General features: G+C 34.8%; 1 protein-coding gene across 12 annotated transcripts in view; it reads right to left on the bottom strand.

The window, feature by feature from the left end:
• LOC111045441 (multiple PDZ domain protein) overlaps window positions 1–14,563 on the bottom strand; it is a 587,845-nt gene that overhangs the window by 93,727 nt on the left and 479,555 nt on the right. The gene's annotated exons all lie outside the window — the stretch shown is intronic.

Genomic DNA, 14,563 nt, shown 5'->3' with positions numbered 1-14,563 from the left:
TTTTTATTTCTTGTGTTGTAATTATGTATATCTACTTGCCGTGGGAATCTAGATTCGTTAGTTTTTATATATAATATTGTCCTATAAATATGTACAGGCTGTACACCGTCATGAACTTTAACTTACTGAAGAATGGCTTGCATGATCGCTCTCTCATGATCAATACGCAAAATTTCAAGTTAATCAGTCAAGTAGTTCAGACGTGATGATGCGAATAATTCCTGAATTTCCTATCCCGTACGTGTATAAGCCAATTCTTTCCTTTATTATAATGAATTATAACAGTTAACAGATTACAGTTGATATTATTTATGGAATAAATTTCAAATCACATCTGGGATCGAACCCAGGACCTCTAGGTTGATACGCTAGCCTACAAATCAATCTTTACACATTAATGCATTAATGCGAACTCACATAATTTTCATCTTCAAAGTAAGAAATATTTCAAGTATTCAGTGTTTAATGGGAATTTGACTTTTCAAACACAGTACTGGAATCATTGGCATCAATTAATTGATTAAAAATGTTTATTATTGATATATTTTAATTTGCAATAATCATCATACAACTATAGATAGAATAGAATTTTTTATTGTCATTAAAAACATAGTGCACGTTGCACAAAAGTCGGTTAAATTTTAATCGTGATTAATTCCACGAGAACCAATCAGAGAAGCCGTCTTAACAAAACGGCCTTCTCTGATTGGTTCTCGTGAAATTAATCACATTTAAAATTTAACAGGCTTTTGTGCGACTGGGCCATAGTGTAACGGACATAGTCATCAGGAAACAAAACATTTATACAATAGTCACACAGAAAAACACAAAATGGAGCAATTCAGACAAGTCAAGACTTCATCTTGACACACATAAAAAGGAATAAGCAACAGGCTTTTTGCAAAAGGCTTTTGTGCAACGTGCACTATGTTTTTAATGACAATTAATCACATTCAAAATTTAACAGGCTTTTGTGCGACTGGGCCATAGTGTAACGGACATAGTCATCAGGAAACAAAACATTTATACAATAGTCACACAGACAAACACAAAATGAAGCAATTCAGACAATTCAATATGAAGTCTTGACACACATAAAAAGGAATAAGCAAGGAAATACTGTTCAAATTCGAATACCACTGAAAAAGTACCGCATAAAAAATTATTCATAATGAAAAACGCTATATTGAAAGGAGTTGTACATAATTTTGTTTGTCTCTGTCACAGTTAGTCAGTATTTTATACTTTCACTTTATAGTGACTTTCGTTGCTTCACATTGATTATCTAATCGCTAATGGCTTAATGAGCAATAAGTCAAGGTAATGAACATTATGAATGCATCAATACTTTTTCATTGCGGCTTCAGACTCAGAGAAACTTTCCCATGACCGAGACTTGGGAATGCTGAGAACTAGAATACATAATTCTTGAATGATACTCTTTCAAATATTCGGACAAAAAAACTTGACAAGTTAGGAGCTAGCCAAGACTATCCACATTACTTGAAACGCAGGCGGCAGGAAAAGATGCCAAATATTGAATCCAATTAGAAGATCACCGTCACAAAGGCGAGAGAAAGATAAAGCGTTGCAAATGCAGACTAAAAAACTCCAAACTTGTTTGAAACGTTTTTTCCACATTATTTGAATGAAAATCCAACTAATTGTGTCAGAGCTAGTCGAGAATATTCTCAGAAAACCACAAAGCGAAATCTTCAGAGGCGATTAGATTTATAAACACTTGAGGTAATAAGATTGAAATGATATATCTTGAAATAATCTAGATTTGCATGCAAGATACAAGTAAAATTTGTATGCAGTACTTGCACTTGAATGCAGTAATGCAACGTAAGGTGCGAACAGAGAGTATAGAATGTAAAGTATAGAATGTAAAGTATAGAATGTAAAGTATAGAATGTAAAGTATAGAATGTAAAGTATAGAATGTAAAGTATAGAATGTAAAGCCCCCCGCAAAGTAGACCCACGCTAATCCACGAAAAGCAACCCACGCCGTATGATGTTTTGTAAACCATTGCTAGGCTTCTCCAGACATCAGTTCTGTGTAATCAGTTCTGTATAGGCTTTAATTGACAGAATTGAACTCTAGTGATGGAACATGATAGAATGAGATTTAACAAGAAATAACAATCTATGGTAACTAAGTCATCTGTATTTATCATATCACTATTTTTGTGCGGTTGCCTACAGAAATAAATAACCTGTAAAATTTATAGAAAGCTCTATACCAGGTTGTAAAAGTTGCGAAAAAACGTATAGAAATGACGTCAACAAACAAATTTCAGCCATAAAAAAACGTGAGCTCAAATTTTCAATTATTTAGGAAAAATGAGTTGTCTAAAAAATTGGACAAAGACCAATATTGGCCGTGAAATAAGTAAGTTGTCAGAAGTGGGAGTAGGAGAAATTGTTGCTATCTGTCCATCTGTCTTGCGCCTAGCTGCTGAAGAAAGGGTTGAGAGGAGATAGGAGGAGTGTAGTGCTGCTAATCACGCTATGAATTGTGTGCAGCATTTGCTGGCAACAGTCTTCTCCTCTTCAAGTCAAACGACCGACGTCACGACACGACACGACACGTCACGCACTCCATCAACTTTAACTTTGCCTGCCAACGCTCCACATGACTTCTTCTCTGCCGCCTCCTCCACCTCCTCATCATCCACCACCACCATCTTCTTGGCTTCTTCTTCTATTCTATCTCCTTATTTTTCTTCTTGTGCTTCTGCTCTCTTCATCGTCCTACTCCTTCATCTTATTCTCCTTCTTCTCCTCATCTTTCTTCCACTAATTCGTCTTCTTCTTCTTCCTCTTCCTGCTGCTCCTCTTCTTCTCTTCCCCTCCTTATTCTAATTATTCTACTTCTCCTCTTCTACTAATTCTTCTCCTCCTCCTCTTCTACTAATTTTTCTTCTACCAATTCCTCTTCTTATTCGACGTTTTTCTTCTTCTCTTCCTCCTGCTCCTCCTTATTCTACTTCTTTTTCTTCTTCTCCTTCTTCTTATTCTACTTCTTCTCCTACTTCTCTTCTACTAATTCATTTCCTTCACCGTCTTCTTCTACATCTCCTCCTCCTGCTCCTTTTCTTCTTGACATCTACTTATTCTCCTTTTTTCTACTTTTCCTTCTCCTTATTTCACTTCTTTTTCTTATTATACTTCTCTTCTACTAATTTTGCTACTAATTTTTGCTCCTACACCCTCTTATTCTTCTTCTCCTCCGTCGTCTTTTTCTTCTCTTTCTTATACTCCTTCCTTCTTCTTCCTTTTCCTCCTCCTTCTCTTCTTTTTTGTCGTTTTATTTTTCCTCTCCTTTTTTCTTCTTCTACCTTCTTCTCCTCTCCTTCTTCTACTATTCCTCTTCTTCTTCTTCTTCTTTCCCGTCATCTTCTTTCCTCCGCCCTCATCTGCTTCATTTTCTTCTTCTCCTTCTTCTTCCCCATCATCATCATCATCATCATCATCATCATCATCATCATCATCTTCTTCCTTTTCTTCTTCATCATCATCTTCTTCTTCTTCCACGTATTTTTCTTCTTCTTCTCCTTCTTATCATCATCATCTTCTTCTTCCTCCTCTTCTTCTTCCCCATCATCATCATCATAATCATCATCTTCTTCTTCCTTTTCTTCTTCATCATCAGCATCTTCTTCTTCTTCTTCTTCTTCTTCTTCTTCTTCTTCTTCTTCTTCTTCTTCTTCTTCTTCTTCTTCCTTTTCTTCTTCTTCTTCATCTTCTTCCTCTTCTTATCATCATCATCTTCTTCTTCCTCCTCGTCTTCTTTATCATCTACATCAGCTTCTCCTTCTAAACGTTCCCTTCTTCTTCACCAACTACTTCTCCTCCACCTTGTTCGTCTTGAAGCCTTCAGTGAGCAGTTCACACTGTCACGACACGACACGACATGTCACGGAATCGCTCAATTTTTAATATGCTTTGTGCTGCGCAGTCTCCTCCGTTCTTCAAATGAATTGCCGACAACTTTTGACAGCCGCCTCTCAAGCCAGCTATTAAATTGAAAGCTGCCACAAAGTGATGAGCCCACATAAAACTATAGTGAGGTCCACGCTATAATGGCAGTGGAGAAAGAAAGGAGTACAGCGTTGCCGATTCTCTGCCTTGCCAGTTGCCACTATGCCTTTTATACAGGATAGCTGATTCCGGCATATTTGATGTAATTTATCAACGGTTCATTCTTGTTTTGAACTCCTCAACTAATCAACTTGAAATTTTGCATATAGATTCTTAATATACCGAGCATAAACAAAGGGGTTAGACAAGGTTGTTGTATATCGCCGACTTTATTTAATATTTATGTTGACGACATGTTACGCACATGGAAAACTTTAGTGGACTCAGGTTTACAGCTCTCAACCCATAGTTTTGTAAATTCAATTATGTATGCAGACGACTTATTAATAATTCAGAGAAATGAAGATTCCTTACAAAAATCAGTTTTCATGTTGGACAGAGTTGCTGAAAATTACAATTTGAGAATATCAGTTATAAAAACCAAATCAATGGCATTCAAAGGAAAATATCCAATTAGAACCAAAATAGAATTGAACGGAAAATTAATAGAACAAGTGAAAAATTTCAGCTATCTTGGTAATGATGTAACATATGATACAGATATTGATGTATACAATAAAATTTCAAAGTTTCAGAAAATATATGGCACTATACATAGAAACCTCAAAAATAAATCAAGACAAGAAACCAGAATAAAGTTCTATAATACCATTGCAGTTCCGACTCTCCTATATGGAAGTGAGAATTGGATTCACACACGTAGAATGAACAGTCGAATTCAAGCTGCAGAAATGAGGTTTCTAAGGAGTGTATTTGGCTGCACTAGAGTTGATAGAATAAGAAACACTGATATAAGACAGGGTTTATTGGTTGCTCCTCTACATGAAAGAATTATTCAAAATAGACGCAACTGGTGCAGTCATTTGGATAGAATGCCACCTGGAAGAATTCCCGTTGTAGTCCAAAACTATAGACCTACAGGAAAAAGAGATGTAGGGAGACCAAGAAAGAGATGGGTACCGGAACAGGTTCATTAATAAACCTAATCCCTGAAGTGAAGATGATGAAGTGAAGATGATCAACTTGAAATTTTGCATATAGATTCTTAATATACCGAGGATGGGTATACGACTATTAAAATATTGTTTATAGAGACAGGGGCCCTATGGACCTTTTTATAGAGGTCCATTGTTTATAGAGACAGTAAGATACAGATATAATGAGCATGAGCTGATGAACAGTAAAACGTATCGCATGAGTCTGTACGCACCTTTAGGTTAGAAGTTGCTAAAGTTGGTACTCTCAGTTTTTATATAAAGACATGATCAACTTATCAACTTGGACATAGTTACTTATTAAAAAATAATTTAATTATTGAAAAAAATACAGAAAACATAGAAAATAAATTTACAGCTGTGCTTAGTGAGAGAAGTTGTGTGTATTTTTGCGTTCAAAATTTTATAAAATTACTTGATTAATTCAATATGAAGTGATAATTAAGTGTTATATTTAAATATAGTTTGGTGTTTTAATTTCTCTAAATTAAAAATTTTTAGCTTATATATATTTTTGGACGAAAATTGAACTTGATTGTTTTACAGTAGAAACATAACCTATTTTTTGGACATTTTATTAATTTATCAAAATTTGGGAATGAAATAGATTTGGGCCAAGCCTGTTGTTCCTTCCTAATCATATTTATATGATTTGTGATTCTGTCCACAAATAAATAAATAAATGAAAATCAGTCTGCAAAATTACTAAAGTTATAGATAGTATGTGAGTTAAAATCAGTGCAAGGAAATAATGACCCACAAATTCATGAATGATGATAAATAGTTCTTTGAACTTTTTAAATACATCTTGAGACTTGGAACATTATTTTATCCCAGCCGAGAAATAGCGGCATACGTCCATGGAATATGTATCATAGATTTAATTAATATATTATAATATTATGATTAAATTGAAGGGAGATAACATTCAGGAGGTGACATTTAAGAAAATATACATATGAGTCATAAAAACAGGAAAACAAATTCCAAATCCCAACGAATTCGAGTCTTGGTATTATACAAAGAGTGTGGATACATGGGTTAAAGGTAAATTGCCAGTGATTGATTTAATATTTTATTGATAGATGATGATTTGATTGATTGATGATGATAGAAGTAGTCAGTGGAATAAAATTTAATCAATAAAAGAGACTAGAATAAATAGAGCAGGGCTCTCAATTCTCCAACCTACCTTAATAGCGAGCGTATCGAATTTTCCAGCGAAAAATGAGGGAGTATAGAGTCATTACTGAAACAACTGAGTACGCTGCTTCAATGAATAGCTTCAAATATCAGTGACGGAAGGGAAGGCGGAAAAACGGTCGGGACTAAATTAACCACAAACCAAGACCTGGAAGCCTAATGGTCAAATAATAAGGGAAATAAGAGAATAGAGTAATCGGAAAAAAGAGCTTCAAGAGTGTTTCTTCTTTCACGGGTTGTAATAGGGCTTCCAACTAGTTGAAATTGGCGTACAATTGGCTATAGTGAAGTCCACGTTATAATGACAGTGGAGAAGAATAGAAAAGTGTTGCCGATTCTTCGCCTTGCCACTGCCTTCCATAGAAAGTATCTGATGTAATTATTATCTCAAATAAATATATATCTTCAAATCATTATTCCTGGACCAAAAATCGAGTTACGAAGAAGTGTGTGCCAACATTAACTTTTTATCGAAATTTTTGGAGAATACAGGCTCAGCCTAGTTTTTTCTTCAATGTCATAATTATATTATTATTGTATTATTTTGTACAATAAACGAATAAATAATAATAATAGAATAATTAACTGTTCTGTCTTGTTTGAAATAATCAATTATATTTTATTCGTCAAGGACATATATTTTACAATGATAAATTAATTAATTTTCTTAATTGAGATTGAATATTTTGTTAATGGATTAAAATTTTCTTCATTGTTAAAAAAAACGATCTGGAAACATTGCGGAGGTAGACAGGTATAGCTCTGTCTGCTTTGTTGAATGATAGATAAGGATGGCAGCAGCAATGTTTATCAAATACTGCCAGTATAACGTGGACCTCGCTGTATTACTCTAAACATTTTCATGTTTTCTACATTTTCATGACGTCTCTATTGGGAGTAGACTACATAGACTCATAGAGGGTTGCAGTAAAACTTCATAATTAATTTTTACAAGAGTTTGAAAGCAATGAATAAGTTTAAATAGATGCAAGAAAAGGCAAAAAAAAAATGAAATGGGAGGAATTGAAATTCCAATATGGGAGAGCACACATATGCTCGTTCCTACTACAAAACTTCAGTTATTTCCTTTTCTATGAGTAACTTCATTTTTAAATTGAAATAGTTTGTTGTGCAACTAGTGCGCAAAGTGACAGTTTGCTGCACCGAAAGAAACGTTTAAGCACGAGCCGTAGGCGAGTGTGGAATAATGGTTTCTTGAGTGCAGCAAACGAACTTTGCGCATGTATTTCACATTAAATTTTTCCTACAGTTACCATTAAATATGAAAAGTGGGTAATTATGGGTAAAATTCCCTGAAATCCATCAAATGTTTTTCCGTGTCATTTTATTATTAACAAAAACCTTAATTTATTTAAAATTGAATAATAATAATTAAATTATAATGATTAGTAATTCAATTGAAAATTTATGTGACTGCTTGAAGGGGGTTTATCTTATGTAAGCATTGAAATGACTATAATCAAGGCACATAATGGCAAGGCAACGCTGTTCTCCACTGTCATTATAATGTGGACCTCACTATATCACAGCCAGTGTTACCAACTTAATTTTGATTTTCCTGCACTGGTGCTCCATATAACCTACTATTTTGCGTTGTCATGCTGCAAATCTGGAGTACGCGAAGTAATACTTTGCGCACTAGAGCAGAAAAGTGATTCTTTGCGGCCTGCAATCAGTGCAGAAATTGTCACTTTTCAAGGTATCTGTAGGAAAACTATTTTTCTTGATTTTGTGGTGAACCTGTACTGTAATCAACTATCCTCTTGTTCTATTGTCATTCGTTATTATAGTGAGGTCCACGTTATAAAGACAGTGGAGAAACGTTGCCGATCCTCTGTCTTGTCAATGCCTTCTATGAAGAGTAGCAGATATAGGTTTGTTGATGTAATATTAACTATTCATTCTAGTTTGGAATAAGCAATTATATTTTATTAAGCAAGAGATTTTATTTTTCAATAATTTCATAATGAATTTACATAATTAAAATGAAATATTTGAAATATCATCAATTCTACATTGCTGAAAGACGAACTGGCAATATAGCAAAGCGAGGAAGTGATAGCGCTATAGTGAGGTCCACGTTATAATGGCAGTGTGTTATTTGCAATGGTGTTGCTATCTTTGTCTATCGTTCAACAAAGCAGATGGCGCTATCTCTTTCATGCATTGCGATGTTGCCATATCGTTTATCAACAATGTAGAAATTCAACTAATTGACAGAATATTCAATCTCAATTATGAAAATTTATTATCACATCTTTAAAAAATATATTTTCTTGACAAATAAAAATATGATCAACTATTTTCAACAATAATGAAGAGTTAAATTGATCAGATATACCAGTATCAGCTGTTTGGGTGGCAAGGCTGAGATCTGGCAACCCTTTTTTCTTATCTTCCTACACTGCCATTATAACGTGGACCTCACTATATATTTTTTTTCTCTTCTAGATTCTGCAGTGAAAATCCTATAAGGTAGTGACTTTTTATAGCTTGAGATTCAGTAAATAATCATTTACACGTTAAATTCAATTCAATGACATTCAATAGTCATTTATAAGATTTACCTGAGAATAATAACACAATATTTCCTGTAAACATTTTGTGGAAATTAATTTCGTAAGGAAGTAACCTGGGTGCCTATACTCTGCTGAATTGTGAATGAGAAAGCGAAATGCAGCTGTATTTCATCTGAAATAATTGCAGGCTTCAGTTGATGTGTGCCATTTGAATAGAAGCAAAGCACTCGTTTGGCCATTATCAGTGCTTCAAGGTCGTTCAAATACAAACGCTGAAACCCTGCACTGCACTGATACTGTGTGACGGCGGCAGTTTACGAAACAATAATAATAGAATTGCTGTTGTCTTAAGCACCAGCCAAATGTCAGACATAGGACAACGATAATAATAAATACTATGGTGAAATTCATGATATAATAGCAGTATTTTATTAACATTGGTGTTGCTATCCTTGTCTATCATCCTTGTATCATCTCCGTATCATCTTTGTATAATCTTTGTATCATATTCCTATAGTGAGGTCCACGTTATAATGGCAATATTTCATTAACATTGATGTTGCAATCCTTGTCTATCATCCTTGTATCACCTCCGTATCATCTTTGTATCACGTTCGTATCATCTTTGTATCATCTTCATATAATGAGGTCCACCTTATATTGGCTTTATTTGATTAACATTGATGTTGCTATCATTTTTTTCAATTCAATTCTTTATTGCATAATTTAACAACGTAACAAATCAAAGGTTAATAAACACTTATCACGAAAAAAAAAATCTACCAGAACTAAAAATCTGATGTGGTACACTCACACAACTTTCCTTGCTCATTGAACTGTGAGCCTCATTCTTAAACGAGAATAATTAAGAGGAATAACATAATGACGATTGGCGGCAACTTATTTGAAACTACGATGAGACTGCTGTATATGTATATAAATAAATAATTATTGTTTTCAGAGTACTGTTTCCTTTGTGTAAATAAATTGTGAAATCCGATGATTTTTTTAAAGTCGTCAAAACAGCTGTTCTACAGATGAAATATCTCGACTACGACTATGACCTTTTTATAGACTGCTCTACCTACCTACCTCATGCACGAGAAGAAGGATACAAAGTCCATTTCTCAAGGATGGGTTGGACCCCCCATTAGTTTCCCAGGAAGGAGACTCATGCCAGTTGATAGATCTGATGAATAACTATACAGAGTATGAATTTGAAATAAATCAGTCAAGTCATTTTTGAGAAAATCGTGAAAAACATGGTTTTTTAGTAATTATCCGCCATTTTTCTCGAGAATATTACGCAGTTCCTGCAATTTTCCCAGAAATGAGACTCATGTCAGTTGATAGAGCTTATAAATAGCTAGCTATTCATGGTATGAATTCGAAGAAAATCGTTAGATCCGTATTCAAGAAAACCGTGAAAACATGGTTTTTTAGTAATCATCCGCCATTTTTTCCGTCATCTTGAATTGAATTTTATTGAATTTCTTATTGTCGGGTCCTCATGATATGAGGACCTTAAGCTTAAAATTTCAAGTCAATCGGTTAATTAGGAATAGAGTTACCGTGTTCACAGACACACACATACACACACACAGACCAACACCCAAAAATCATGTTTTTGGACTCAGGGGACCTTGAAACGTATAGAAAACTTGAAATTGGGGTACCTTAATTTTTTTTGGAAAGCAATACTTTCCTTACCTATGGTAGTAGGAAAGGAAAGTAAAAAACTATCATCAACAACTATATTGTTTATCATCCTCGTATCATCTTCCTTTAATGAGGTCCACGTTAAAATGACAGTATTTAATTAACATTGATGTTGCTATCCTTGTCTATCATTCGACAAAGCAGATAGCGCTATCCTTTTCTAGCATTACAACTTTGCCAGATCGTTTTCCAACAATATAGAAGAGCCTGTAATTTAACAAAATATACAATCTCAATCATGAAAATTTATTATTTTATCATTGATAAATATATTTTCTTGACGATTAAAACAGGACTGATCATATTAAACAGTGTGCCCAGTTAATATTAAGGTGCGTACAGATTTACGCGCCGCGAACATGAGCAATTCACTTTTAATCAGCTGATTCCAAGCTTTTTATATCTATATCTTATACCGTTTCTGTAAAAATACAGATATAGTCAGCTGATTAAAAGTGAATTGCTCATGTTCGCGGCGCGTATATCTGTACGCACTTTTACATCAGATATACTGGTATCAGTTATCCTCTATAGATATACTATATAAAAGGCAGAGAATCGGCATCGCTGTTTCCCCATCTTTCTCCACTGCAATTACAACGTAAACCTCACTATAGGAATTGCATTTTTATACTCTAATCGACAGTCGATCGAGACTTAACATTTCTGTTCACTCGTATTATTTACAAGGTGTTTGTGTTACATCATAAAGTAGGGAAATATTATTATATTTTCAAGAAAGATTATTTCTGTCATCTCTGGTTACATGGAGGTCGATCGCCAGCGCGACCTATACTGTAAGCTAAACAACGACATGACAGTTCTGACGACCCTAAGGAAACAAGATTATTTTTTCCGAAATCTGTAATCACTGATTCAAAGTTGTTCTAGTAGGCAAAGCCACGAAAAATTACAATTTTCGCAAAAGAACAATGTTAGTAAACCTGACGAAACAACATTTTTTTGTAATCTGTAATCACTGTTTCATAGTAGTTCTAGTAATCGAGGCCACTCGATCAAAATCAAAAATCATAAAACTTCACAAAAGAACGAGAAATACTTTTGAAGTTTTTTGAAAACTTTTCATCTGGTTCATTTGCAGCCTCAATGAGACACCGCGGCAGAAGAAAACATTCATCAACGGGGAACACCGTCTTAGCCATTGTCCTTCACAAACTGTCGCCTATTTCTCGAAACTTTCAAAGTAGGCAACTGCTTTATTCGAAACTTTTCTCACAATTTGCTCGTTTATCATTGTCATTTCTCCTCCATCACCAACGCCAAGCTGCATCAATATTGTTCTACTCCTCAAAATTCTCCTCACCCATCGTCAAAGTATCATTCTCAACTTTCCGAAACCCAATTTACATGTAGGCTACATAGTCTGAAAGAATCTATCGTTAATTTTCTAAGTTGAGAATACCTAAGTAGTTGAGAAGGTGATAATATCCTATACTATTAAACGAGCAACTTCTGTTTATATGTATAGATGTTTATATGTTTGTATTTCACCGGATCTTGAAAATGGCTCTAACAATTCTCACGAAATTCAGAACATAGTAGGTTTATAATATAAGAATTCGATTGCACTAGGTCTCATCCCTGGCAAAACTCGCTGAAGGACATAAAAGGATAAATTATTATAAATGAATTATAACAGCTGATAATAATTATTTCGTCGTCTGTTGCTGATGGAAGTGAGTGAGCGAGCTCATGTGTGTGGGACTGTGTCAAAGTTATGACTCAGCTGTTGAACTTTTGTAATCATTCAATCAGGTACTTAGTGCCGGTTGCAAAAAAGCCGGGTTATTTTCAATACTGATTCCAGTAGATCCATCTTTTTTAAATGGTATTCTCTGATTTGGTTCACGTCAAGTTAATCAGGATTAAAATTTAACCGGCTTTTGTGCAACTGGGCCTCTGTGAGGGAAATTTTTGCATTCCTCTGGGAATTAATCTCAATTTACTGTATGAATGTTATTATGATTTCTTGTTTCGTAATAAATTTTTTATGCTTTTGTACTCCAGAGCGAAGCTCGGTCCCCGATATTTGTGATAATATGAAATGATATTATGCATACAGAATAAACACATAAGGTTGCACAAGAGCTGGTTAAATTTTAACCGTGATTAATTCACAAGAACCGATCACAAAAGGGAGTTTTGATACGTCTTCTCTGATTGGTTTTCGTGGAATTAATCACGATTAAAATTTAACCGGCTTTTGTGGAACTAAAAGTTGTCTAAACACAGATTTATTAAAAACGAGATAACGGTTCCGGTTGTTTTACCATTATCAATCTCTGAGTAACTAAAACTACAAGTATAATTGAGCAGCACTGCTATTAGTGGAAGCCATGACCTATCAAAGTGAACGATTGAATGACAAGGCTTGCGATTGGCCCAGTCAAGCCCCTCTCCAATATTAGCGGTTCAGGTGAAACAAAATGGCGATTCAAACAGCAAACGAAGACAACCATGGACGATTATTGAATAGTTAAATGTTACGAAATAAATATGTAAAAACAAGAGATAAATGTTACAAAAAGATGGTAAACTGAAGGAATAAGAAAATAAAATTGCAAATTACCAAAAAATTCATGATAAAAAAGGTTGGTGGTGTTGTATTGGTTGAAATGAATCTGACCTTTGAAACTTAACTGTGAATTATCCTGTGTTACTTTAGTTATTTCTAAAGTTTCTAGAATACTCACAACAAGAAGACCTTTGTTATTAAAATTCAGAAACTCAACATTCTCCTCGGTTTTGAACTTCTGATCGTTTGTTATCAAATGATTAGCAAAATTAGAGAGCCCATTACATTTTATTCCAATCTATGATATGTTCTTAGACAGACCCTACTTTTGAAACGTCTATACTTTCAAAAGACTAGAAGAAAATAAGACTATGAGGAATGCAACTTCAGGTCTTTTAATTCAGTGAGAATAGCATGGTCAGAAAAAAGTTAACAAAGTAAAAGTAAAACAAACGTATTGGTTAGAAGTGTCCAACACAAATCATGCCGTTTTCATACAAGAGAATTTGTTAAACTTCGATTATTAAGATCAGATTTTGTCTCAGTTGCACAAAATTCTGTTAGATTTGAACCGTAATTAAATGCCCCGAGAAACAATTAGAAAAGCCTTCTCTGATTGGTTCTCATGGCATTTAATCATGATTAAAATTGCCTACCCCACCTAACTATACATGTAACTACACATAACCTACCCTACCTAACCCAATCAACTCAACTTAATCTTCTTAACCACACCCTACCTTTTCAACCTTTCCAACTGTACTCACCCCTGTACAGTAGTACCTGTCATGGGGGAGCTAACCGGCTTTTGTGCAACCAGAACTATATATCTTATGATTCATATAGATTGCAATGAAAAATTGTAATTGTAATTGATCTGATACCACAGAATGAAAGTTCACGAAAGGTCGACGATCCAAGCAACACCATAAAGTAGAAAATTTTGGTTCGTTGCTCAACAGATCAGAGATACAAGATGGATGATACAATTTGGTTCGTTTCTCTGCAAGAGACATCACTCCATTTTGCATCGAGTTACTTAGATTTGTATCGGAAAAGGGAACGGGAACGACATATTTTGAGTGCCGACTATATTAAACAGGAGGAGGGTGGAAGGAAAAAAGGGAAGCCATGTGAAAAACAAGGCCTAACATCACACAGGCCTCGGCTGCGACATTCCAGCTGCCATAGAGCCACTCATAAGAACAATGGCGAAAGTAATGTTGTGACCCTGACGCCAAATTGAATCGGCTTCTTGCTCAGTGGCTCACAAGGCCAGGGCTAACACAGTATCACTTGGTTGCTTCCAAAACACCACATTTTCCCTCACCAGTCACGATACTTCCCCATAGGCAGGCAATCTTATTCACCTCACATCAGTAGCTACACCAGTATTTCCACCACCTGCTTCTTAATAAAGCTGCATAACTTACAGTGTATTACAGCTCTAGTGAGGTCCACG

This window comes from Nilaparvata lugens, chromosome 2 (genome assembly GCF_014356525.2).
Source record: "Nilaparvata lugens isolate BPH chromosome 2, ASM1435652v1, whole genome shotgun sequence".
Lineage (NCBI taxonomy): Eukaryota > Metazoa > Arthropoda > Insecta > Hemiptera > Delphacidae > Nilaparvata > Nilaparvata lugens.
The sequence above is the reverse complement of the archived record's forward strand: the minus strand, read 5'-3'. Positions and strand labels throughout refer to the sequence as shown.